The sequence below is a fragment of the Ochlerotatus camptorhynchus genome, unplaced genomic scaffold (assembly GCF_037179485.1).
Source record: "Ochlerotatus camptorhynchus isolate MF236.1 unplaced genomic scaffold, CSIRO-AGI_Acam_v1.1 ptg000826l, whole genome shotgun sequence".
NCBI classification, from domain to species: domain Eukaryota; kingdom Metazoa; phylum Arthropoda; class Insecta; order Diptera; family Culicidae; genus Ochlerotatus; species Ochlerotatus camptorhynchus.
The window spans coordinates 86,370-113,782 of record NW_027041287.1 but is presented as its reverse complement, the minus strand read 5'-3'; positions in this window follow the sequence as shown (position 1 = coordinate 113,782).

The following is a 27,413-nucleotide window of genomic DNA, read 5'->3' as shown; positions in this document are numbered from 1 at the left end:
TGGAAATTTATTCATTTATTTAAATTTCGTATGCTTTGCAATAAACTATCTGAAAACTGACATAGATAATTAAATACTCATCCTGATAACTTACAGCATAGCATAGCATTGGCCAAGTTGTACAATATTATAGGTGACACGTGTTCATGACTATGTATTGTTAAGAGAAAGGCCCCATCCGGCATTGAATAGAGGATATTTTCGGATTAATTACTATCTCTTAGAAAATGATAAATCTTCCTCCAACAACAGTCAAGAATTGTACTGGTCACGTCCTTGCAATTGGCGGGGATAGGAAAGGAATGTTAGTCCGACGTTTACTTAAGAGAGATGCAGAGAACTCCACTCAAAATAATCCACACGTCAATGCTACGTGAAAACATAGGGTTTTTGATCTAATTTCCGTCGTACTAAGCACAACCCGCGTTTTACCTATCGTTTGTGACCGGGTTTGAACAAAAAATGGAATATTTATTTCAGAGAGGACTTCTAAATTTATTCACCTTTCCATACATACCGTTGGATTTGATAAAGAGTCACAAATTGTTGAGATATTGTTTAAAATCTAATACTGCTTCTTGATTCTAAATCCGTCCTACGAGTTTCAATTCCGTCCAAACGCATTAAAACGCCATTAGATTTCCTTCGTCCTACGGATAAAAGTAGAAAAAGAGGATTCGCTAGGAACGCTTCTTTTGTTTTGAGAACAATGAGCGTAAATATTCATACAATGCGCTCTAACAGGATTTATGTTGTAGCTAATGAACTAACGCATCTGAACAAACCTATTATTGATTTGTGCACGGTGAAATCATTGATATTATTGATCTTTTCTGATCGATAGAACGGAAATGGGCGATTACGACGAAGTAGCGCTCTACCCTACGTGGCTTTTTTCCATCGCACTTTTCACGTAGCACTCACGTGGATCATAGGTAGTACATAATGAACTCTCATCCCACTGGAATTTCACGTAATAGCTACCCCAACAAACAATTGCCTATTGAAGAAACGACTTCTTGACGATTTTATTCCACTTCATGCTTAATAATACTTGTACTATTTTTAATAATAACTTCTGTTCAGGCTTTGTTCACATAAATCTGGAGAATTTATTCAACCACAACATCGAAATATTTGGTGTTGAATAAGGTATGTCGAGGAGCTTTTATTCGACTTACAAGAGTTGTAAGCTTATTCGATCAAATTTTTGATTATTCAGCGTTTATTATACATCTGTACTTCCTTAAACAGCGATGGTATAAAGGTGTATATAGCCGCTTGATTCTCATGTGAAATAATGTTTAATTATTACATCATTATCCATTTATTAAACGATTATTCAACTACGGGATAGTTAATCCGAAAATAAGAACGGCACGAGCAGGGTTGTTCTCGTTAGTGATTGTTGTGTCATTATTTCTGTCGAATTTATTACATACATACATACATACACACACACGTCGTTATATGGGACTCGAACCATGACCTTCCGATCACCAGCCGCCTGCCTTGCCATCTGAGCTATCCTAGAATACATCATATGAGCAGCTAAATAAGCAATAAAAGCTTGAATCTGAAAACCTATCAACACTTCCAGCCGTAACTCTAGCTAATTCAAGGAGATGTGAGAATGATTAATTCATTCATAGTTATTTAACATTAGACCAACGATACCTCTCCATCTCTCTTATTTCGATGGAAAGGATGCTATTCTTTTCTATAGATCTATGAATTGGTTGTCGTGAGTGATACGATTTATGATTACGATTTAAATTAATTAGGAGTAGAACATAAATAAAACAAAGTGTTGAGGCTGGGATTGAACTCGCGACCTTCTACTAGGAAAGCGGAAACGGTAACCACTATGCTACCAATTTTGTTTTGTTGTTAGCCTGAAGCACTGTTGTGCAATAATGAATGAATACGCCGTTTGTAAAGCATTTATAAAGCATGCAATTAAAACATGGACGTATAGTGGTATAAGAGCTATTATGCTGACTGTATTCACCTTTATTCAGCAATATTGTTAAGCAATGCAATGGAATCTAGTAATGGAGCTAGAAAACAATTTTTAGACGTATATCAAAGCATGTTATTAAATCAATTGAAACAGTCGGATTAAAGCGTCAATGTATGTGCAAATTACACTTATTCAGTATGTTATTAGATCAAACTTCTGGTGTTGAATCAGAAAGACAGTCATCATTTGTATAGATTTTAATAAGTATATTAATCAAATCAGAGCAATCAGCGAAATAAAGGTGCATCATCGATCTCAATGAGGTTTCCTGAGCACATAATTTGACAACCCGTTTTATTCTGCATTGTACACTGTTATAAAGCATTTATTCAATCTATATGCTTATTTGTGATTCTGAATTGTTTTTGGGCAGTGTTGTGGAATAATGAATCTAATACGTCGTTTATAAAGCATTCACAAAGCATTCAACTAAAACATGGACGCATAGTGGTATAAGAGCTATGTTGCTGACTGTATTCACCTTTATACAGCAATATTGTAAAGCAATGCAATGAAATCTAATAATGGAGCTAGAAAACATTTATAAGACGTCTAATAAAGCATTTTATTAAAGCAATTGAAAACAATCGAATTAAAGCGACAATGTATATGAAAATTACACTTATTCAGTTTGTTATTAGATCAAACTTCTGGTTCTGAATCAGGAAGACAGTCAACGTTTATAAAGCTTTTAATAAGTATATTAAAATTCGACATCTTGTTTTATTCAGCATTGTACACTGTTATACAACATCTATTCAATGTGTATGCTTATTTGTGACTGTGAATTGTTTGTTGGGACGTGACTTCTCCCGTATCTTTTACGGAGTGTTTAGGTAGAACCTAGATGATAATCCAGTAAATTTTATTAAATAATTCTGTGGAAAGCACGTTGTTTTGCGTTGATTTTAACCTTTTGTTTTAACGTAGGACTACGTTTTTGATTTCTATATGGGGGTACACTTTGTGAAAACCAAAAATGGAACATGTAACAAATTAAGAAAGATTTTGAACGTTAATAACTCAGCTGCCCCTGGTACAATTTTAATAATTGTATCACCAATCGATCAGAAATATGGCTACGTTCATTTTCAACAAGAAACTATTGAAAAACTGGTAAACGTCCAGCATTGTCCAAAAGCGTCGAATTAACTAACAAATCCACCAATTACCTACATGCATATGCTGCTTCCCCAGCACAGTCGTCAGAGAGTAGTAAGTAGACGAAACAAGTCGAAGTGGCATTCGCCTCCGATCCTCGGGCGCGTGCGAATAGGGAGGATGGAATTGCGTAAAATAGTGCACACTCATCGCCATATTCAGAACCAAACGCAAATTCTTCGAGATAACCACCATCCGTCGTCTGGCTCGCCGTGGCGGTGTCTGACGTATCTCCGGTCTGATTTACGAGGTGTGCTGAAGGTGTTCCTGAAAAATGAGATCCGTGATGCTGTCACCTGCACTAAACATGCCAAGTGTAAGCGGCCATGGATGTCATCTACGTTTTGAAGTGACAGAGACGCACTCTGTTTGGTTTCGGAGGTTAAATCATCACCAACTTTGGCAACAAAACGGCTCTTTTCAGGGCCACCAAGCTTATTACAGTAAAGAGTAGGAATAGAATTCATCTGCCTGTTTGTCCATATTCAGAACCAACGATCACACAAAATGCTCATGTAATCAAACTGGAAGCAGGGGTACAAATTATTTTGAACAACCTTGATCAACTTTGAATCGCCACGGCCGGATATTTTCGATGGAAGAAGCAACAATCTAGCATCTAATTCGACGAAGACGGCAGGAAACATTTGTGGAGCCGAGTTATTTACGAAAGAGAGTGTCGATGAAGAGAATCGATCAATGTAGATAGGACCTATTGAAAAGTGACGCGAGATCTGTTTTCTGTACTTAGCTCCAATACTACTGACGCCAGGGAGGCAGCTCCCACACCTGGACCCTACCAATCGACCCATCAACTCAACCGGGGACCAACGGCTTTACTTCCCGAAGGAAGGCGTGATGAGAGATGGACCCAGGCGTGCTGGGGTGAGAGGTAATTACGCTAGTTCGTGCCCCTAGGCACAGACCCTTCTACTTTTTTTATATAATCTGATTGATTCACAGTCAATTATTACAATGATTGCATTATTTTCCAATTCGTATGTTCCTAACTAAAATACATAATTGGAAAATAATGCAAAATATATTAATGCAATAAAACAATATGAATAATATATCAAATTTTATTACAAACTACAAACTAGCTTCTACAGGATTAACATTGGAACTATTTTTAACTCGAAAATACATTTTAGACTGATCACCGATTTTGCGTACTGATACTGGAGATCTATCAAATAACTCAATTTTTAGCACATCTACTACAGATAAAGATCTTGTAACTTCATACGCCAGAAAATTTTTGTTGGTTCCAAAAACTTGCGAAGTTGATCAGTCGTAATTCTGAGCAAATCGACAAAATCGACTCCACATTCTATTCAAATCAAAAAAGACACATCAATATAAGATACAATCTCACATTAAACCGTTCTTACCATCAAATATTTCTAAGAAATGTTGCTTGATGTTTAAATGAACTAGCAGCTCTTGCAGTTTGTTTTCAACAGGCGCCATTTTGCTTATTCTTCATACACAGAATGAACGCGGAATGCAGCTGTCAAAATGAATTTTAAAAAGTACATGATTTTCACGTAAGACAGATGGGGCAACTGCAGTAAAAGTAACTGGCGCTTCATTTCATATACAACCAAAGTCCGATGATAGTTACCTTTGTCAGATAAACTGGAATAAAAAGCATTTTTTGGAATCTACGTGATTTTTCACGTAGCATTGACGTGTGGATTATTTTGAGTGTAGGGTTAATGTTAGTAACACTTGCGTGCGCAGCGTGCACACATTGGGGGCATGGGGTGCAAACTCGCTATAGGTTAATTTTAGACTACACTCTACGAAAAAACATGAAAAATTTGAGTGCACTGAGACCGACACATGCAAGCGGCCCATTTGACATAAGAATCAGTTGAAAAGGACGAGAAAATCAATTCAATCAAACACACTTTTCGTCGAGTTGCATATGTTTCAGTTTCAGGACACTTAATTTTACATGCCATATTTGTTTACGTTCCATGATTTACGTCAAGGAGAATTACGTCTCGTGTAAAAAAAAGTAATTTCTAAGTATGTTGTAAAATCTGTGTATAAACTTAAAGTGCTCTAAAGGCACTAAAACTGCTCCCAAATGATCAAAATAACTGACAGGACCAGAATTGCAGTTGATACATTTCAAGCTGATGTAGATCCCAATCCTTGTCGCATCTAGGAATGAGCTAATCTATAAAATTATAGTAAGTTATTTCAGAAACTTGATGTGAGGAAAATGGTAGAAAATCAAATCACTTACAATAAATAAATAATAATAACTGTTTATTTTATATTTATGTGAAAAAAATAATGACAAAATTAGGAAAATTTAGACGTTTAAGATTATTGTTGGATTATACATGTTTTTGATGTCTGTTTACAGTAAAGTTATAATAATCAATCTCATGAAGAGTGTACATTCCTTACAGTGCCTTCCCAACACATACGAACTTTGCGGCTGTATTGCATATTTTACAGCTGTCGCTTACACCGCATGTGTTTGTTTTGCGTTGGTTGTTAGTGTGTGAGTGAAAAATAACAGACAACAGAAAAATGCTGGCTTGGCAGCCCCTTGGTCAAGGCAGACTTCAAACAGCTTCCTGCACTGATAAAACAGCAAAGATTTTATTTATGTGATTTCACACATAACTTCGATTAAACGCCCCACACATTAATTTTATAAACCACACATAAACGTCATGTGCTTAACATATACCAAAGATGTGCAGCTCAAATGAGCGTCATGTGTAGCGGCATATAGCAAAAAATTATGATACACCCCTGTCTGTCTGACCGACTTCGAAAAAAGATGAATTACAAAATGGAGGCCGAAAGCAAGTGCCAGAAGAATTGGATCTACCCGACGAACTACTGCACGTTTTCGAAGGTAAATATATATGAAAAAAAACTAGAAAAAATAAAGTGTTATTATACATTTAATTTTTCAGGCGAAGAGTTTGAGATAACATCGATGATAAACATTACCAAGGACGAGCTGATCAACATTCTGGAGGAGGCTGCCAGCAAAAAAAAATCAGCGGTGGAAATCTCCCAGACCCCCCAATCACTGAATCGACACATTTTAATACGATTTCTGATCCTCGCGACTTTACGAATTATTCCTCGACATCTGCACAGAAGACATCCAAAATTACACAACAAACAGAACCATATATATATATTTTCGATGGAAGAAGCAACAATCTAGCATCTAATTCGACGAAGACGGCAGGAAACATTTGTGAAGCCGAGTTATTTACGAAACAGAGTGTCGATGAAGAGAATCGATCAATTTTGATAGGACCTATTGAAAAGTGACGCGAGATTTGTTTTCCGTACTGTGCTCCAATTAATGCTACCGACGCCAGGGAGGCAACTCCCACACCTGGACCCTACCAATCGACCCATCAACTCAACCGGGGACCAACGGCTTCACTTCCCGAAGGAAGGCGTGATCAGAGATGTTATGCCTTAGAACATGCCGGTTGCGCCGACTGAGATTGGACCCAGGCCTGCTGGGGTGAGAGGTAATCACGCTAACCACCGGCACCGATGTCTTTCAAGGTGATATCACGGTGAATTAGAACGACCCAAATTTGAGTTTAGCTATCTCAGAAATAAGAAATAAAGTGCAGGAACTCAGCGATGAGTAAATTTGCCTCATGTTTTCCCAGGTTTTTCCAGGATTTTACGGCAAAAGGAAGGGGAAAGGTAGCAGATGTTTTCAAGCACATGAAACTGTCAAAGTTCGCAAAGAAATATCTGGTTTGGCAAGCCATCTGTACCTGTGGCTTGAAAAGCAGCATTTTCATAGCTTCCGGGACTGTCAACCAAGAAATTTACGTGAAAGAGTGTTTGAATAAACGTCTGCTGCCTATCCTGAAGGAACACGGTTGTTCCGTACTGTTTTGGCCGGATTTGGCATCTTGCCATTACGGTAAAAAGGCCATGGAGTGGTACGCCGCCAACAACGTGCAGGTGGTTCCCAAGGACAAGAACCCTCCCAACACGCCAGAGCTCCGCCCAATTGAGAAATACTGGGCTTTTGTCAAGCGGAACCTAAAGAAGACCAAAAAAACTGCTAAGGGCGAGCAGCAGTTCAAGGCAAACTGGCTTTCTGCGGCGAAGAAGGTGGACAAGGTGGCTGTACAAAATCTGATGGCAGGGGTCAAGCGTAAGGCCCGGCAATTCGGATTTGGAAAAGCGGAAGCCTAACTGAATATTTTTCCTGAATTTTATACTAATTGAACTTGAAAAAGAAATTTAATTTGATTTTTTAAATAAATGATTTCACCGATTTACACCCGTTTTCCCTTTTTTGACCGTATCACCCTTTACCACTTGGTTGCACATCATTTTGCTTTAACCTGAAAAGATATAAAAGAGTGCTGCTGTATGGCATTAGCTCATTTTCGCTTCGGACGGCGTGATGAACAGCAATAGCAGCAGTAGGAAGGTGGTGGCTAGTCCTCTCCTTCACACCTAACAAGCAACAATTGACTGGTCGTAGCAAAGAAGGAAAAGGTCTGGCTAAGGAGGCGCCAAGCTTCATCGCAAAGTTCTTCAAGATAACCGCCATCGGTCGTCTGGCTCGCCGTGGTGGTGTCAAACCTATCTCCGGTTTGATCTACGAGGTGTGCTGAAGGTGTTCCTGGAAAATGAGGTCCGTGATGTTGTCACCTACACTAAACACGCCAAGCGTAAGTGGCCATGGATGTCCTCTTCAATAAAGCGGCCCTTTTCAGGGCCATCAAGCTTACATCAATAAAGAGTTGGAATAGAATTTATCTGTGCTTGTTTGTTCATATTCAGAACCACAAGCCACGACCACACAAAATGCTCTCCATTATTAAAATTATTAATTACTACAAATTTGGTACGCCTACAGTTTAAAAACAGAAGACTTGATATAATAGATAATTGATCAATTAAAAGAACTAAATGCTCTTCACATTTATTCCGTCCACTAGCGGTCCTACGTCAAGCTTCCGTTCGTGCCCCTAGGCACAGACCCTTCTACTTTTTTCATGGAAAACTCCGCATGTGGAAGGGAAAATAAAATTGTTTGAAAGCGTTTTCATAACATACGGAGAAGACGATACCCGTATGTAAATGATGGCTGTCATTTCCTTTTTTATCAAGCTATGTAATCAATCGCAATTGTTGCAACAAAGATTGCAAGCAATTTTATCATTTTCCTATCACAGTTACGATTAAGCTATATTACAGAAAGACTTTATCGTGGTAGTCGTCGCAAGCCATTTCTAGATAAACATTTAAACAAGTCCAATCTGCATTTAACGATTCTTTTCTTTTCTTTCGTCAATAATTCAGCTGTAAAACCTTCCCCTGCTGTATTTGACGTTTTGGACGCTAGATCTGTTTGCATAGCAATGGTTATCCAACGAGATTTGTCTTTATTGTTGGTTGCTATTTATGTTTTGATTACCTGCTTATATGGTATTCTGAGTATTATTGAATTTGCTGCCATATGACATGGCAGATAGTTAAAATTTTCTTATGAAACATTAAACTCTGCTCCAAATCTTCTACTCTGTCAGTCAAAATTCTTCGTTTTATTAAATCCACTTCCGAAATAGATTGAATTTCCCGACAGACGCAACAGTCTGGTTTATGTTGCATGTAAAAGTTGTTACATTCCTCCAATGCATGGAACTATAACGACGCGTGGTGTGTGCTTTCCATATGACGCATCATGTCAATTAGAGAGCGTTCCGTTTACTCACGCGCATCGTTTGATGGTGACCTTCAGCGTTTTATTATTTTCCAATATTTTTTCCGTTTGCCTAGAGCTCTACGTTCCAGCATCTGCAGTGAAATACACTCAATTCTGTTTTTACGCGATTTTTTTTTTTCGTTTTTTCCCTCATGATGAGTACAGCAAATTTAATACCATGTGATTTTTTTAAACAAACTGCATTGAATTTGGTTAAAAATTAAGATCACACGATCAAAAATAGAGGCAAAAAAAATTGAGTGTATAGCCTTATTTTCAGCATCCCCATTGTGAAAAAAAAAACACACTGTCAAAGGCATATAATTTATTGGCATCCATGGTCATTATACTGCTCTGAATTTCTAGTTACTACAACATTCAACAAAACAGAACTTTAAACATGTGGCATTTATTGGTCACAAATGGTCTAACATGTCTAGTACTCTACCCGAGCAGGAAAAAATAACTTACGAATACCAAACTCAGGTATGATATAACATGCAAACTAAATGTGGTATTGACGAGCCTGACAGCCTGAAATTCAGCAAGTAAAAAATCAAATTACAAACAAACAGCACGGTTTTTTTAAAAGCTCCCTCAGCTACCTTTAATCTTGCAATGGACAATGGCAAGCACGTGAAAGCTCTTTATACTGACTTCAGTAAAGAATTTGACCAAATCGACATACCATTTATTACTCTTTAAATTGCAAAAAATAGGAATGGAATCTAGACTGCTGAATTGGCTCCAATCATAGTTAACGCAACGAAGCAAATAGTTCATTTTCAAAATAAACTTTTAGAGCCTATTTCGGTCACCCCTGGGGTGCCCAGGGTTCTCATTTAGGCCCAATTCTTATTATTTTGTACGTAAACGACATTTCCTACATACCTAAAGAAATAATAGTACTAATATTTGCAGACGACATGAAGCTCTTCATGGAAATAAGTAATTCTAGCGACACAGAAGAATTCCAGACTGAAATCAACTTATTCAACACTTGGTGTAGTAGAAGTCTACTCCAACTCAATGTAAAAAATGCAATGAAATCGTAATTAACAGAAAAATAGAAACATTTTCATTTTTAATACAATCATAACGAAAGCAAATAGTATGTTAGGCTTCATTAAGAGGTTCAGTTATAATTTTCAAGACCCATTCACTATTAAGTTATTATATATTACATACGTACGACCTATTCTGGAATACTGTAACCTAGTATGGAATCCGTACATTGCCGTACACGAGGAACGCATAGAATCCGTCCAAAAACAATTCCTTGTATATACCCTTCGCAATTTGAATTGGACCGCATTTCTTCTTCCATCATGAAGCACGTTGCATGCTGATCAACTTTCAAACACTCAAAGAACGCCACGAATTTGCCATGCTTTTCTTCATCAATGACATTATTTCACATCGCATAGAATCATCAGAAATACTTCACAATTAAACTTCTACACACCCTGTCGGCATCTAAGAACACGAAAAATCACACAGAACAGTTCCGTTGAATTTGATAAAGAGCCACACATTGTTGAGATATTGATAAAAATCTAACACTGCTTCTTCATTCCAAATTAGTCCTCCGAGTTTCAATTCCGTCCAAACGCATTGAAACGCCATTGGATTTTCTTCGTCCTACGGATGAAGGCAGAAAAAGCGAATTCACTAGGAGCGCTTCTTTTGTTTTGAGAACAATGAGTGTAAATATTCACACAATCGCTTCCCTTGGCTAGTTTTTGCACCTTGTTGCTGGTGGGCGGGCTTAATTTCATGCTTTATAGTGAAGTGTTGGAGACGGTAGGTTTATGGCCGGCGTTACTGGCTCATGCCGCGATAGAATGGCGCCATGGGCAGGCAATGGGGATTACTAAGTTCCGCTCTCTGATGAATCACTGCATGAGAAAACCAAAGATCTAATCCAGCAGTGGTAGTATCACACTTGTTACTCCTTTGTTTGAGAGCCGCGTTGTAGTACGCTTACGTATAGGCACTGACGTTGGGTGCGATACTGGCGGGTTTTGCCGCAAATCACACTTATTTTATTCATTTATACGCATATAGAATCAGTTCAGCTTCGAACCTGTTCGGATACGGTTGTGTATAAGTTTGTTTCTGTTTTGTGCGTGCGTTCGCTGATTTTGCCAGATTAGCGCTGGCACTCTGCCTCCCGGACGGTTGTCGGTTATACGTGTGTGATTGGTGGTTTTCTCGCTTTCAGAGAAGTTTTGGAATCGAAAAAGAAAACGTGATGCATCATGTTTGCAGGCATCAGAAGAAGTGTCGCTATCTGCGTTGTTTGTTTTTTTCTTCGCTTGTGCTCCCGGTACAGAAATTTGTGGCGTCGCGTGTGATAGTTTTTGATTTCAGTTTGTTTACGCGTTGTATGATTTTGTGAGCGGTCGCTTCGTGTTCGCGTCATGGAGCAATCGACTACATTCGACCAGAGGATTGATCCCCGTAGGGCGTGTCTATGATCGAAGCTACTACACCAAGCGTGACATAGCTGCTTGCAAGGGATTCAGTTGGACTGATTTGGTGAGATTGTTCCATTTTTCTACTTTTGTCTATTTAAACTTAATTTCTATGAATGCGTATCGTTTGGAATCATTTGATTCGGATGAGACTCTTAACTTTTATTTGTTTACATTGTGTTTCAATTGGTATTCTTAAGAACTTCACAAAATAAGGTTTCAATATTTAAATTGAGCAGATCGACTAGCCTGGTGGCTGCCGCTTTTGCTTACTGAGTAGAAGACCGTCGGGGATCCACATTGTAAAGATTCCCTATTTTCAGCTGGAGTTGTTGTTTGAACCATTTAGTTTATCAATTTAATTTATCTGTATAACAATTATTCACAAGCATTCTTCCAGGTCAATTCAAGAATAGTTTGATGATGATAAATCTTCCTAATATTCACATTACAGTTATGACCCGATCCTGTCAATCTCTCCGCGCATCAGACTGTTATTTTTCAATAATTCCACATAATTGTAATTTCATACCTTCCTCCTTCAAGATGAATGTTTAAGATACACATACTTTGCTAGCTGACAAAATGGGGTCATTGCTGTATAATTATTCTCTTTTTGCAGCCTTCATTCAGACTGGATCTATTGATTTAAATTATTTGAGTTTTCTTCCAGCTCTTTGATGACGGAACATCACTAGATTTATATTGTAATGATTCACTCTTACAGCTTTCACCCTGGTTTTGTCTGTTGATTTGATTTGTTTGAATTGGTTTTCAGCTCTTTGGTGTTGGCAGTCGCGGGCGATCAATTTTGCTCATGCTCATGCTCTAAGTTCATTTTCAGCATTTCGATGATGGAACGTCTTCAGATTTATATTATAATGGGGCTTATTGCGGATGTCACATCACGGTGAAAAGTTGTCACTTGTCGTCACGGTTAAGTGATTCCCATTTGATTTGTACGGTAATCACGGCTCTTATTCTGAGTATCACTTTCTTATCACCGTGTAGTGACACCCGTAATAAGGCCCAATGATACACCATTTGGTTTTGGCTTCGGGCAAATCCAAGTATAATGCATGATAACACTGATTCATTTAAAACCATGGTCGTATCACTTATCAAGGTGAATCCTGATCCAACGAACCCAACTTACTAACAAAATCTCCTTTTCTGTGTCTTTTGTTGGGGTGCAGAGGTAAACACGGCCCACAAACAACAAAGGTCACTCTAATATTCCTTCCCTACTCCCACCTGATTGCAAGGACGTGGCCGGCGCCGTTATTGATCTACAACATATAGAGTCACTGTAACTTGTACAATGAGAATGGACGGTCACTCCCAGCCCCATTCAGTTGATTCATTGTACAATTTCACTGATTCTGATCAATCACGGAGTGCAGTCAATCTAAGCTAAGCTAGCTATTGGTTATCCTATTTGTATAGTGTTTATAGTACTACATATCTTTCATTATTGACTTTACATCATTTAATATTATTGTAAATTACATTTTATTATACTTAATTCTTATGTTAGCTATTATGAGTGGCTCCAGGGAAGCATAGTGTCAGCTTGAAAAGAAATCTGAATCGTTCATTATCTGTTTTGTAAAAATCTTGTATTTATTGTATCTTGTTACATGGCATTATAACGCATTTTCAATATTACATTACATTTAAATAAGTATTAACCCGGTTACACACATTTCAGGTCATCCAGGTCTTAAATAAGATGGGATCCGTTCCTTTTATCAACAGTTGTGATATTGCATCATATGCTGAAAATATATGAATTATCGCGTATTTCTGTTGTTCATTACATACCAGGTGAGGGCTTAATCATGTTTTGTCATCTAGTGTTTTGGTTTTGAGATGCTCGATAACCTTAGAGGGATCGGTTTTGCTTAATGAGCAGAACATCATGGGTTTAATCCCAAGCTCTCCCACAACATAACACAACACAAACATATCAAGTATCATGCTAGCTAAAAATATTTATTTGCATAATATAACCTGGAAATTTCAGGGTTACATCTTCCTTATTGGGAGCTGAGGAGACATAGAGCTGCATCATATTGTATGTAAAATAATTATTATTTTCATTGCGGAATACCAGTTTTTTTTATCTATATAAATGTATTTTCATTATTACGTATTTTAATGTTCTTTTTTTTTTTTTTTTTTTCCTTTATTTAACGTCGGTCTCTGTTTCGCAATCTAGTGCCAATCACCGACGGACATCGATTGCCATCCATTGACGGCAACCGAATGTGCAGGAAGGCAGCTTCCACACCTGCGTAGGATATCGCACCCATTCACAACACACATGGGCCGGGACCAACGGCTTTACTTCCCTTCCGAAGGAAGACGTGGCCAGAGATTTTTATGCCTCAGAAAAATCCCACCGACCTCGGCTGGGGATTGAACCCAGACCCATTGGGGTGTTAGAAAGCAGTCACGCTTACCACTACACCACCGGCGCCGGCTATTTTAATGTTCTGATATATTTCATTTCTCCATTACATATGTTTACTATATATATAAATAAATACTGGGTTGGGAGGGAGCATCAGGGTATCATTTGACCTGAAACTGGACGATTGGAGTGGTATGACAACCGGAGTCTAGGAGGGAATAAACACTATCATTTTCTTTATCCTACCGATTCGATTGTGATGGTGTGAATTCTACTCCAACAGTTTCATGGAGATTGACGCGCCCTTCTTAACAAACCATCCTGTAGGAAGCTTAATAAGTATTGCGAATTGCGTTATTCGATTTGTTGGATCGTATCGTTGGAAGGAGATTCTTAAATTCCCGTGGATTTCGCGTAAGTGCCTCTGCTTACGGGTCCACCCCACCGTTTTTGGCCCTTCATACAGCGATATTGTGAATTCAGATCGGTAGCTCAAATTGATCTTGCTATTAAGTGGAGCTGCATACAAGACAAGATCTTCGAAGGGATGGTGGCTACCTTACATACATACATACATACATATAGATTTACTATAGGAATATTTCAGAAAGTGAGGTATTACTCAGGGAACAATGTTAAACACCATTTTTGTACATGATATTGTAACTAATCTTATATGTGCTTCAATTTGATTAGGGATAAGTGTTTGAACTATGGCTCGGGATTTCCACTGTGGCGTGCTTCTATTGTGACAATCCCATACGTATTTTTGTGGTGAGACATAGTGGAAGTGTGTGAGTATTGTTGGAGCATATACCCTATATAATTTAAAAATCAGCTAGGAAACTAACTTCAAAGTGAAGCATTTTAGTCACTTGAAGATGTCACCTGGGTCAAAATAAGATATAATAAATATAGGTCAAATTCAAAAGTACTTGTAACACGATTAATTTTATATTACAAGCACAAGTACAGGTACTTAATAAAGCATTAGGTGAATTAGAGATTTCAATTATTTATTAAATTAGACAAATGAGATATTAAGTAGATTAACAAAAGAATTAGAATGTGGGGGGTCCGCTTAGGGAGGCAACTAACCTGTAAAGTTGTAGAATAAATCTTCCTATTTAGTCTTGATATTCAATAAGAAAACGCCAGCAGACCAATAGCATTAAGCAGATTAACAAGGAGAGGAATAGTTTAGGAAATAAGTAAAATTAGAGGTATGTGACAATTAATAACTTTTAATCTTTTGTGGGTATTGTTTTCCCCTGAGTTTGTTGTACTCGATTACTATATTATTCTCTCAATAAGTAAAATCTCTGATTTATGCGGTTAAAGCATTTGAGTTAACTTATTTCTTTTTGTTCAAGTACTTACATTTGTAAACAGTAGTCAATGTTAATCTATGAACTAAACCCTACGTGACTGTAAAATCGATCTTTCTCTATGTGGTATTGTGCGGTAAAATAACTAATTCGAAACAAAGCTCAATAGTAAAATAAGTAGAATATCTAATCCACTTGCCAACATAGGCTATTACATTTATTTTTATGGCACTCTTTAAATGAGAATAAGCTTTTTTTAAATTACGGAATCCAGTGTTCAAGCCAACATAGGCTAGTGCTTCTGTTGCATTGTCAAAGATAGAAGCAAAATTTACTAAAATGGTCAAGTCATGGAAACAAAGCTGTCTCGCAGCTCCAGCTTGATACCAATAAAAAAACTCAACTGGACGTGAAAATCTCTATTGTCACCTCACTAGTGATAGCGAGTCACTTCACTAGTGACAGCGAGTCACCTAACCTCACTCGCGGCCCAGAACAGGCCTCAATGACTTCTTCACGCTTTTTTAATGTTATACAGTTACGCGATACAACCGACAGAAAGCATGGTAATTATATATGGTATGTTACAGTGAAGCACAAATAGAGGATAAAAGAAATATTAAATTACTCGTAACAGCTCAGCGTATTACATCCCTCATGGAAGTCCACTGTTAATTATTTGTTTATCCTCATTCAGACTCAACAGTATGCAATTAAAAGACTTTTTTGTGACCTTGAGAATAGTGTGCATACGATGTTATGGATTAACTTTTTCGTCGTTATTTATCACCATCATGTTGAGATAGCAAATTCTCCGTTAAATGACGAATCAGAAAAACTTGACCTTCTCTGATTTGCATAAAACTTTGCATTGTAATTGTGTGTTGTTGGCATACAATTCGGTAATTTTGGATGTTATATATAAATATATTTTTTTTCAAAATGGCGTCTTTATTATTTTTCATGTCTGAGACAAAGTTTTAGAGAAAAATAAAGTCTTTCTGTGAAAAATATTCATGATATTTATTTTAACAATTTTCAGTAAAAATTCCAAAAATGTTTTAAAACTCAAATATTACAAAAAGTGTAAAAGAGGGTAAGTGTAAGCTTTTTGGGCATTATCGTCAGGGGGTAAACTAAGTCCTAGAGCACTCAAAATTGGCCAGTAGTTGCTCTGAAACACAATGTATCCACATGCCAAAATTGAGCTCTCAAGGACGTTGTTTACCCCCTGACGATAATAGGTTAAGGTATTGCCGAAGAAAACTTTTACCCTATGTACTGTGATAGAGTGTTTTCCCGTTTCCATCAGCTGTTAAATACTTTCCACGCTTTTGTACTCATGTTTTCTGGATAATTTTCCATGGCCCCAGACACGACGTCTGATTCCTAATGAACTGCAAACACAAATTGAATTTAGCGTACACTGAGCGAATTTACCATGTCGTCATTGCATGATTAATCATTCAGAGCTATCCGATTTCTTTAACATCGAAAATAATATGAGATACCCGATTGACTGATAATTGACATTAAATGGGATGATTCATCATACATATCATAAAAGGAAATAACATCAACCACTTAATGAAGTACCGTTCAAATTTTGAAAGGTATTAACAATAAATGAATTCAAGAACAGAAATGAACTAAAATCATCCAAGTGAACCCCATAACGAAAATCATACAACAACTGTCATACGATTCATTTTCTTGTCGTTTCAGTCTCCCATTGCGTTTTGGCCTTACCATTTTTTCGCAGTTTGTTGCGTCTCTCTCGAATAGCAGTACACAGTTTTTTCGCATACCACGGGGAGTGTCACCAAAAAGCGAACGAGAAAAAAGTTTTCGGATTCATGTGGCAAAAAAATATCTACTCTTTCCGTTCCCGTTTGATTCGAATGCTTCAGTGCCCGTGGATTGTTCGCGATCCAGCCCCCCCTCGAGGAGGTGGTCAGCGACTTTGAGGAAAGCAAGTACCAAAACGCCGAACTGCGTCTTTCGTACTACGGCAAGTCGTCGAACGAGTGGAGTTTTACAAACTGGCCAAGTGGCCATCGACAGAAACGTGTAATCAAAACAACATCCGCTGGTTGATTCAAATTCCTAGACTTCAGTAAGTTACTGGGAGGGAGGTCCTTTGTTTCAATCAAAACGATTCTAACAAAACAAATTTATCTTCCAGTGATATCTTCAAGACCAACCAGCTGATGAGCTCGTTTAGCAGATTTTGGGACAACATTTTCAAACTGCTTTTTGAGGCCACAAACAACCCGAGCCAACATCCTAAATTGCACAAGTTCCTACAGAACGTGATTGGGTTGGATTCCGTGGATGACGAGTCCGAACCGGCGAATCCACTGTTCGATGGGGACGCCAGGGGCGAGACCGGCCCAGTGCAGCATTTAGTGTGGTTGTTTTATCATAAATGAATAAAACAATTGTTCAGCTTATAAAACAGAAGTGTTTCATTTGCAACATTAATTAACAGTTCCAACAATTTAGAAGAGATATATTTCGTTATGATCACAATTTTTAAACAGTAAAATAAGCTTTCTGCTTCCATATATTTTTCATTCAGATTGCACTTATATTTCATATAAACGTTGCATGACAATTTATTTTGAAACTGTATGACGAGTCCGTATCTTTCTCAATGTTAATCATACGGTTTGTTCATTTCATTTCATTTCATGTCTTCCTAAGAATGGATGATAATCATGCTAATGGTTTACAGCGTGCAGAACGAAAATCATCCTGTTTTAGAATTAATGCTATTCAGTTCTTCTGTGCTTTGAGAGCTGAATCAGAGAATGATAATCTTTCACAAATAGAAAAATAATCCGTATGGGGCTCAAGTGAAGCAATAATCATACATTGATGTATGGACAATTTGGTTCAGTGTATGATGAATTTTATAGAAAGCACTTTCCAGGTCAAATAGCACAATAAACACGAATATTAGACTCGACCTTCTCCGATTTCCATTGAAACTTTGCTTGAACGATTGCTTATCAAATTTGTGTTGGGTTTCTATCATTTTAACTATCATCTCGCCTTTTTACCCTTCTTACAAAGAAGGGTATAGATATCACTTGAAAAACCGACTATCGATCCGAGTGTCACATACCATTCGACTCAGCTCGACGAGATCGGAACATGTGTGTGTGTGTGTGTGTGTGTGTGTGTGTGTGTGTGTGTGTGTGTGTGTGTGTGTGTGTGTGTGTGTGTATGTGTGTGTGTATGTGTGTGTGTGAGTGTGTGTGTGTGTGTGTATGTGTGTGTGTGTGTGTGTGTGTGTGTGTGTGTGTGTGTGTGTGTGTGTGTGTGTGTGTGTGTGTGTGTGTGTGTGTGTGTGTGTGTGTGTGTGTGTGTGTGTGTGTGTGTGTGTGTGTGTGTGTATGTTATGAAATAAATGCGCTCACGTTTCTCAGCAACCACTCTACCGATTTGGACAAACTCGGCGCCAAATGATAGGTCTTGGGGTCCCATTGAACCGGTTCCGGAGATATGGCCGGAATAAGATCCGGTGAATATGGGCCTTCACGCTGGATTTAACGGAAAACGTATCAAAACCATCATGCGACACATCAAATTACTACAGAATTCAAAAATAAGATCAATGCAAGTCGTGTTAAGTGTTCCAGACCACATTCGACACACTTGGACATGTTCCGGGTACCCCGCGGAAGTTGCTTGAATATGAATTGAATTAAAACCCATTAAATCACATTAAAATACGATGATAAGGTGATTGGTAGCCTCACCAAATAGACTACACCCGGATATATTCCGGGTACCCCCAGGCAGTGGCGTAGCGTCACTGGATGACACGGGGATGGGGGGCTTGGTCACTGATAATGACAATAAAATAAATAAACTTGAATAAGTAAGAAGGGTCTGATCACACCATAGGTGGATAAATTCGGGTTTTCAAATTAGCGTTTGCGATATTTTACAATAAACCATAGCATGAAAACGTCTCTTTTAATCAAAACGACGTATACGGCGAAGTTGTAGTAAAATAGGAAAATTCTTTATTTCTTTTCAGTATTTTTGAACAAAAATAAAAAAATAATCATTCAACACTCCACTTCATTGCTAGCAAACGTAAAAGAATCATTGAACAAGCGATGCCAGATGTATTACCTCTAGCAGTGAATATAAGTTTATTAGAACATGGATGTTTTTAATGGTGAATAAATATCAAAACTGAATAAATAAAACTAAACGGACCTTTTTTTTGGATCGTAAACATGCCAATTACAAAGGTAAAAAAAAGATTAACTTAAACAAACCGGGGAGATGGCAGCATTGCATGAAGCCTGTTACACGCTAACTTGAAAGTACCCATTAATGAGTACAAATTCATCAATTTCATAGAAAAGTGGCTTAACTCATTTAATGAGTAAAACCGGCTTTACTCATTAATGAGTATTCAAGGAATACTTCAAAAAATGGATACTTTTCACTCTTCATGTTTATTCTATACATGAGTAGAAAGTACCCATTTTATTAAAAATGTTGCTTCGTGGGGCACCCTGTCATCAGAGATATAACCAAGAAATACACTGTGAAAAAAAAAACAAATTAAAATTGAAACACTTTATATTGTATATTGATCATCAACAATTGCAATTCAATTTTCTGGTTGAATTTACGACTAAATGGGCGGAATACCTCTCCAGAGCTCCATCCACGTCCTCAAGACCGTAGATGAAAAATTCACCTGGCAGAAGCTGCTCCCTGAAAAAAATCATTGAAATGTTGTGCTGGACATTCCCTCAACGGCCTGCACTCGAGCCTGCACCATCCGATCACGATTTCGATGTGTCGGTTGCAGCTCATGCAGTTTTCTCAGCATGATCAGCAACAAATGATTGTTCATAAGGACGGTCTTCGTGATGGATGCTGCTATCGAATGGGTCCGGTTTCTTGTGAAAGTGAACTTCTTTGAAGATCTCAGTAAACCTGAAACGAAACACATTATTAGAACAATTAAGCGAATATCGCACTTTTATATAATCCCTACCTTGTAACAACTAGCTGTGCTGCTCTTTCCATAGTTGAAAAACTCGCGATAACTCCCGACCACGTAAAATTTCCTTCTGATATGCGAAAATGACGTCTCTTTTCTCCATTGAAATATGAATGAATTTTTTACCCATTTTTATTTCAAGCAGATTTTCTCAAAAATGAATAAAATTTGCATTTTGCAAAAATACCCATTTTTTGACAGCTTAGAATAGATTTAAAAATGAGTACAAGGTACTCATTTAATGGGTACTTTCAAGTTAGCGTGACTGGATTTCCCGCTCAGGGGTGTAAACGAAATATCATACATCGTGGTCTGGCACGTTGAATGTTTTGTCTGCGACATTCCTATACACGTGCATGTGTGACGTCACATTTGCTGTTGTATTGAAAAGTAAAAGAATAAAAGAGGTAGATTTTGCTCACCACACCAGTTGATACTTATGATGCATTGACTGGTTTGGCACGGCAACGCACGCTACCAACGAATTTTACCAATACTTTTAGAAAGTGATGATTTAGGAATACAAGAAGAAGAAGCAAAAGCAAATCGAGTGCTGGTTATTTGCCACCTGTTGCCACTTAAATTTTAACATTTAGTTTGAAATATATATTCACTCTAAAACACATCCAGGTCGCACTTCTGATTTCACCATTTTAAGATATTTAATTCAAAACATCAGCACAACTAAAACGCTGTCCAGACTGGAGAGTTATAACAACAATCAATACGAAACTAACGATTTTAAATTGGCTCACTACTTGACTAGCCTATTGGTCCCAAGCAAACGATTAACGTACCCCATTCTAGTCGAAGTTCTAGTACTACGCAATGTTTGTTTTGATTCGATATGAAAGTTTGACAGATAAAATGAGGAGTTAGTGGTTTTTCCTATGTTTCGAGGATTGAATCGATTAGCTTGGGACCGAAGAGAGTACCAGAGCTGAGCCAAAAACTTGAGCACGTTTTTCGGGACCTTCTAGTCTTAGAGTTACCTCTATGTTATAACCACAGACAAACAGATATAACACATTGAATATTTCTCACTGTAAAACATCGTCACTAAAACATTACCGCCATCTGTTGAGTACACTGTGGTGGGTAGTACGCTGAACAGATGGCGGTAGTGTGTAAACGTCAAACGCAAGGGAATTGACTATGCGCGCCACAAGTGGCGGTACTACCAACTACGATACTTTCAAATTGACCGTTAAATGCTTGTTCGATGAACAACTTGCGAGTGTTATGTCTGTTTGTCTGTGTTATAGCTCTGTAGTCTGAACGTACTATAAGCATGTACAGTGCAGAGACGTTAAATAGAGACACGCATAGACTGAAGCAAGACGAACCAAATGAACCGTCAAACCCTGAACCAAACGAGCAAAGTAAATAAACATTACTGTTCGCTCAATTCACCAGAACGGAGTATTGTTCTCAATCATGATAAAAGTGTTTAATTATTTACACGAAATACTTAACAGGGGAAATCCCTAATAAATAAATACCATAAACGAACTGTATCCCGGATGGGTAAACTATCCCACAAATGGTTTGGATGATACCCCGAACACGTCGTTAAGCTCTCTTTCATGGTTATTTTTATTAGGGATGGCTCTAATGTTGGCCTATGGATCTAAGATTGGGCCCATCGCTAAAAATCTGCTATTTATCAATTTTATCTAGATGAACGCGTCATTGAGACGATACTAATGGATATAATGGATATTGAAAATTTAGTCGATTGCTAAATTTATGCATGGGCCCAAATTAGGTAAATGCCCCTTGGATTTCGAAATGACGTCAGACATAAGTTTCCGGTTCTTACACGTCACTCCAATTCCAAAAATACACATATTGTGGGGTATATGACAGAATTTCCAAGTTTTTCTGTAACCGGAAGCCGCTATCTTGGATTAAAAAATGGCGTCATACATCGATATCCGGTCCCTACACGTCACTCCGATTCCAAAAATACCCATATTGTGGGGTATTTGGCAGAATTTCCAAGTTTTTCTGTAACCGGAAACCGCCATATTGGATTTCAAAATGGCGTCAGACATCGATTTTTGGTCCCTACACGTCACTCCGATTCCAAAATACCCATATTGTGGGGTATTTGATAGAATTTCGAAGTCTTTTTGCTAGCGGAAGCCGCCATATTGGATTTCAAAATGGCGTCAGACATCGATTTCCGGTCCCTACACGTCACTCCGATTTCAAAAATACTCATATCACAGACAAACAGACATAACACATTGAATATTTATCACTGTAAAACATCGTCGCTAAAACATTACCGCCATCTGTTGAATACACTGTGGTGGGTAGTACACTGAACAGATGGCGGTAGTGTGTAAACGTCAAACGCAAGGGAATTTACTATGCGCGCCACAGGTGGCGGTACTACCAACTACGATACTTTTAAATTGACCGTTAAATGCTTGTTCGATGAACAACTTGCGAGTGTTATGTCTGTTTGTCTGTGCTCATATTGTGGGGTATTTGACACTATTTTCAAAAACATCTTTTTACAAAGTAAATCCCAAATAACGAGTTTTCTTTTTACGAAGTAAATCCCAAATAACGAGGTTTTTTTTTACGCACTAATTCGATTTACGAACCCACGTTTTGGTTCGTAAATGGAGGTTCCAGTGTACATGCTTTAAATTTTCGGATGGCTTGTGTGTGAATGTATGTGTATACTTATGATGATGACTGAAGAATATTTCAAAAACAAGAAGAATCCAAATTGAGTTGCGGTATCTTGAACCTTAATTTCGAAAATAATTTCGACAAGACATCTCTTTTCCATAAGTTAGACGTGGGTCTATATCTGCAGTAGTAGTTCACTAATATTTTTTATTATATGATATACATATAAGGTGATGAAAGTATAGAAGATAGTTCAAGCTGAAAATTGCATTAGATCCTAAGTAACATTGACAGATTCTCTTCGTAGACTTTCTCTTTGTATACATACGGCCATCTTAAGACATTCCCATGTATTTTCAGCACACATATCGATAAAAGAAGCTTTCATCTAGCATCTAATACGACAAACACAACAAGAAACGGTTATGTGCTCAAGTTATTAATGAAAGAGACAGTCGATGAAGAGAATCGATCAAAATTACTTAGGACCTAATGCAATGTTCAGCTTGAGTTCTGTTCTTTTGCCTAGCTATCTATTTGTTAGGCTCGGAGTAAAACATAGATGAGATGACATATATCGCCAATATGCAGAAACAGTTCTACCGATTTCTTGGGTAAATTTTGTGGAATTAACCATTTATTTACTAAACAATTAAATTATCGTCCTCCCTCTCCAAATCCTTGCTATCTCATTCATTGCAAAATTCTAGAAGCTTAAGCATATGATTTTTTGTTCCATCATACAAAACAATTGTTTTACCATCCATATTTTTAAATCTGGGCGAATACCCAATGGTTTCGAATGTAGGGTACCGCACCGTTTAAGCAAATTCGTCAAATGCTGGCGTATGGAAGGTAAAATCAAAAAGAAAGTAATGGTGTATGGTTGATTACCATGTTTTCTACGCAGATCGAGTGATTGAGAACTACAAAACGATGATTTTTCATTATTTTCAAGGTATTTTATAAATTGATTCCAAAATTATAGTGGGGCGAAACACCTGGTTGAAAATGGGCCAAATTTGCGTGACATAATTAATGGACCATCCCTAAGGTCTTAATAGAGTGTTAAACTGTGATTCATGAAGTAAAAAAAAACGCCATGTTTTAGAAAAAACTACTGTTTCTTGAAGTACAATGATCCAAAATCTCTGAAATTGTGTTCACTGGTAACCATAATTAAACATGTTTCATATGCCGCAAATTCCTCTATAATTCGATCACCTCACAAAATAGCAACATGAGCATTTTACTAAAATTGCTCAAAATTCAAACAAACTCAGCATCGATCTATCTAGCTGCAGTGCTTCAATAAATTGTCTATTCTAATTACTGTATGGATAATTTGTTCATACACTGTTTCTCCTGTATGATGCTGTTTGATTTCCACCAAGCTTGCAAATCCTCATTACAGCTAAAATGAGATATAATAATAAGAATTTAATGTTTTTTTTTATATGTAATATGCATATGTTTGTGTATGACACATAAAACCAGTCAATTCTGCTTTCAGAGGATTACAATTAGCTATTTAAGCTGTAATGAACAATAGCGATTAATGAGCGATCATCGTTTTAGCTAATCACTAATTGCGACACTCTGGAATCGAAATTGACCGTGTCATACACAAACTTTACCTCTTCTGCCTGTATCTTACTAATAAAAATATCGTTATAATATCTCATAGTTTCATAATTCCGAATAATAACATTTTAGCTTTTTATTTATTTATTTATTTTTATTTATAAGTTTGTATGGACATTCACTAACCACCATGCTCAATTTAACATCCAAATTGCTCATATGTTAATTTCTATGCACTCACTTAACATAACATGAATTATCTTGAAGCAACGGATAAAAAAGAGTTTGAAGTTATTATAGGTACGTAAAACACAGTAGATTTGTATTGATATGAAAAGCTGTTCTCAAATTTGCGTCACAAAAACGAAAAGGGTAATAATCGCTGCTCATTGCAGACTTTCAATGAAAAAACTTATTGGTGCTATGCGTGCTCTACAGTCAACTCTGAACCTACTCATCAACTGAATGAAAAGTTATTAGCAAAATAGCAATTTGTCTAAAAAAAGATCATGCTGCAAACCAACCACCCTCTCCCCTTATCTGTCCACGTGGTGTATGAACAGTCCTATCATTTGTTCCACCACTTCGTTTATTCTCGGGCACACAACTGACGATCTACTAAAATATTAAATGCACGAAGCTGACAATTTTACTCACTGTTTGCTGCAGATAAGCAAGCATCGAGTTGAATTTTCAGATCGGAAATGTTTCTGGATGATGAGATTTGTGATCCTGAAACGGGAAGTTGAGAAAAATTCAGATGAGGCTTCACTTGGTCTTGTCTTTAATTGAGAGCTTTCCAAGCCTAATAGTAACATACCCTAGATTTTCAACCCGAACCTACAGCGTCGTTCTATATGAACGAATGTACGATGCTAGAATTCCAACAAAATTAAAAATTGTATATTTTGGGTGTTTTACTGCGTGCCTGAGCTACAAAATAATTGGATGAGGGTGCTCAAATGGGAAAATAAAACAGAATAACATTTTCACCTCTTCTTTACAGCTCTTTAAGAACATCTTTCGCCAAATTTCATTTTGGCTGCGACCCGGTTAACTTCGCCACCCAGATCGTGATGGGTGTTGTTTTGTGTAACCCTTTTTTCTATACCAATACCTACATACTGTTGAAAACACCCATTGCGCTCTGCCCTGGCTTGGGGAAAGCGGGAAAAATTAAATGATTATAAAGTAGCTTTGAGAAAAGTCATATCCAGCACAAGTTTATGTTTCGACTGTAGGTGTTGTAGATTGGAAATAAGATTTTTTGACACCATTAAAATATACTATAATAAATGCCACAAATGCACAACAGATGTAGGTACTCAAGCATAGTACAAAAATCAGAATACATATTACGCTAAAAGCCTTTTACCGGTTGTTCAGTTTCCTTCCTGTAGAGGTTTTTGATGATACTATCCGGAATAGCCGCTAAGAGCGGCGTGTTCAGTGATTCTCCTTGTGAAACCAAAGCCGACGAGATTTTTATTCTTGACCGCATTGGGAAGCGAATAAAGTAAACTATCCGGTCACATGAATGTAGGCGGCCTCCCGTGCTGTGCTGGGTGGAGTGACGATGGTACTCGTTGTGGTTGTTATATCTGTATCGTAAATCATCCCTCATGTATTGTACAGTATAGATTACTTTCACAATGGTGGCGCCTAGCGTTCGCGTCAACTTCAAGTGGAGCAAAAATCAGACATATCCAAATGTTTAAATGTACTTGGCCCAAATGAAAAGTTACATTTTGCTCACCGAAATTTTATGTGGTTAGCGTGACGCTGCACGTATTCGAAAAAAGAAACTTTGTCCATTACGATTGCAAAGAAACACCTTTTAGCACATGACAAAGTCACGAACGCTGTGTCGACGTGTTTGAAGCTCGGATTTCGTCTATCCTAGTTTAACTTGTTATTATTGTCATTCTTCTTTGACTTTATTACGTCCCTGCTGGGACTTTACGCCGGCCCTCAACTTAAATAGAGAGCTTTCTAAGCCTGTACCATTTTTGCATTAGTATCAGTAGTAGCAACCGGTGAACACTCGTGTTTATTTCAGTTACCGTGGGGACGTTATTTGTGATTAGCCCCGGTCCCTTTCAAATTGTATCATTATTTATGTACGGTCCTTATATTTGAAATGACGTTTCACATTACTCTAGTGATGGCCGATTTTCATTCGAATAATCGATTAATCGATTAACGAACCGAAAAGTAAAATACGTGTAATCGGTTATATCATGCCGATATATGCATTAACATCTCCAGAGGATCATCACCGATCGTTTAAAACATGTGGTGCACTCTCATTGGTGGAAAAATGGCAGCACAACGAACAAAAAATAATCGATTAGTTGTTAATCGAGTAATTAAAATATGGGACATCTCTGATTTTGGTGTGATTGTCTTGATAAAAATGAGCGCAAAATTTCATCTCTACTGAGGGGGCAGCAAAACCACAAAATACCCGGGGTATTCATTGGATGAAAGGGACCGTGAAAGAGGACACTAAAATAGAAAGTTTTTCTTCCGACAGTTTCATATTAGTATTCATCTTTGGTAGTAGTGTGGTAAGCACAATCATACTATACCCAGGGAAGTCGAGAAATTTATCAACCCGAAAAAATCCTAGACCGGACCGCGAGTCGAACCCAGCATAGTCTTGCTGTATAGCTGTTCTAAAGACGGTTACTATTGTAAACATCTAATTCAGTATATATCGTAGTACTGGGCGAAAATAGAAGAATGCCAAAACTGTATCACTTCATATACCTACTTTATGATTTTAGGATTTATTTGTTTATATTGTAATATCAAAAGGTACTGACAACGTGACAACGTAAGTTTTCAAGGAACAGACAAAGGGCTAGCTTTTTTATTATTATTATAATCACTTTAACACTCTTGAGTCATTGGTGACTTGTCCGGGATGAGATTTGAATTTGTGACTTTGGCATGAGAGGTATGGATGTTAACGAATACGTCGTGTTCGTTAAAAAC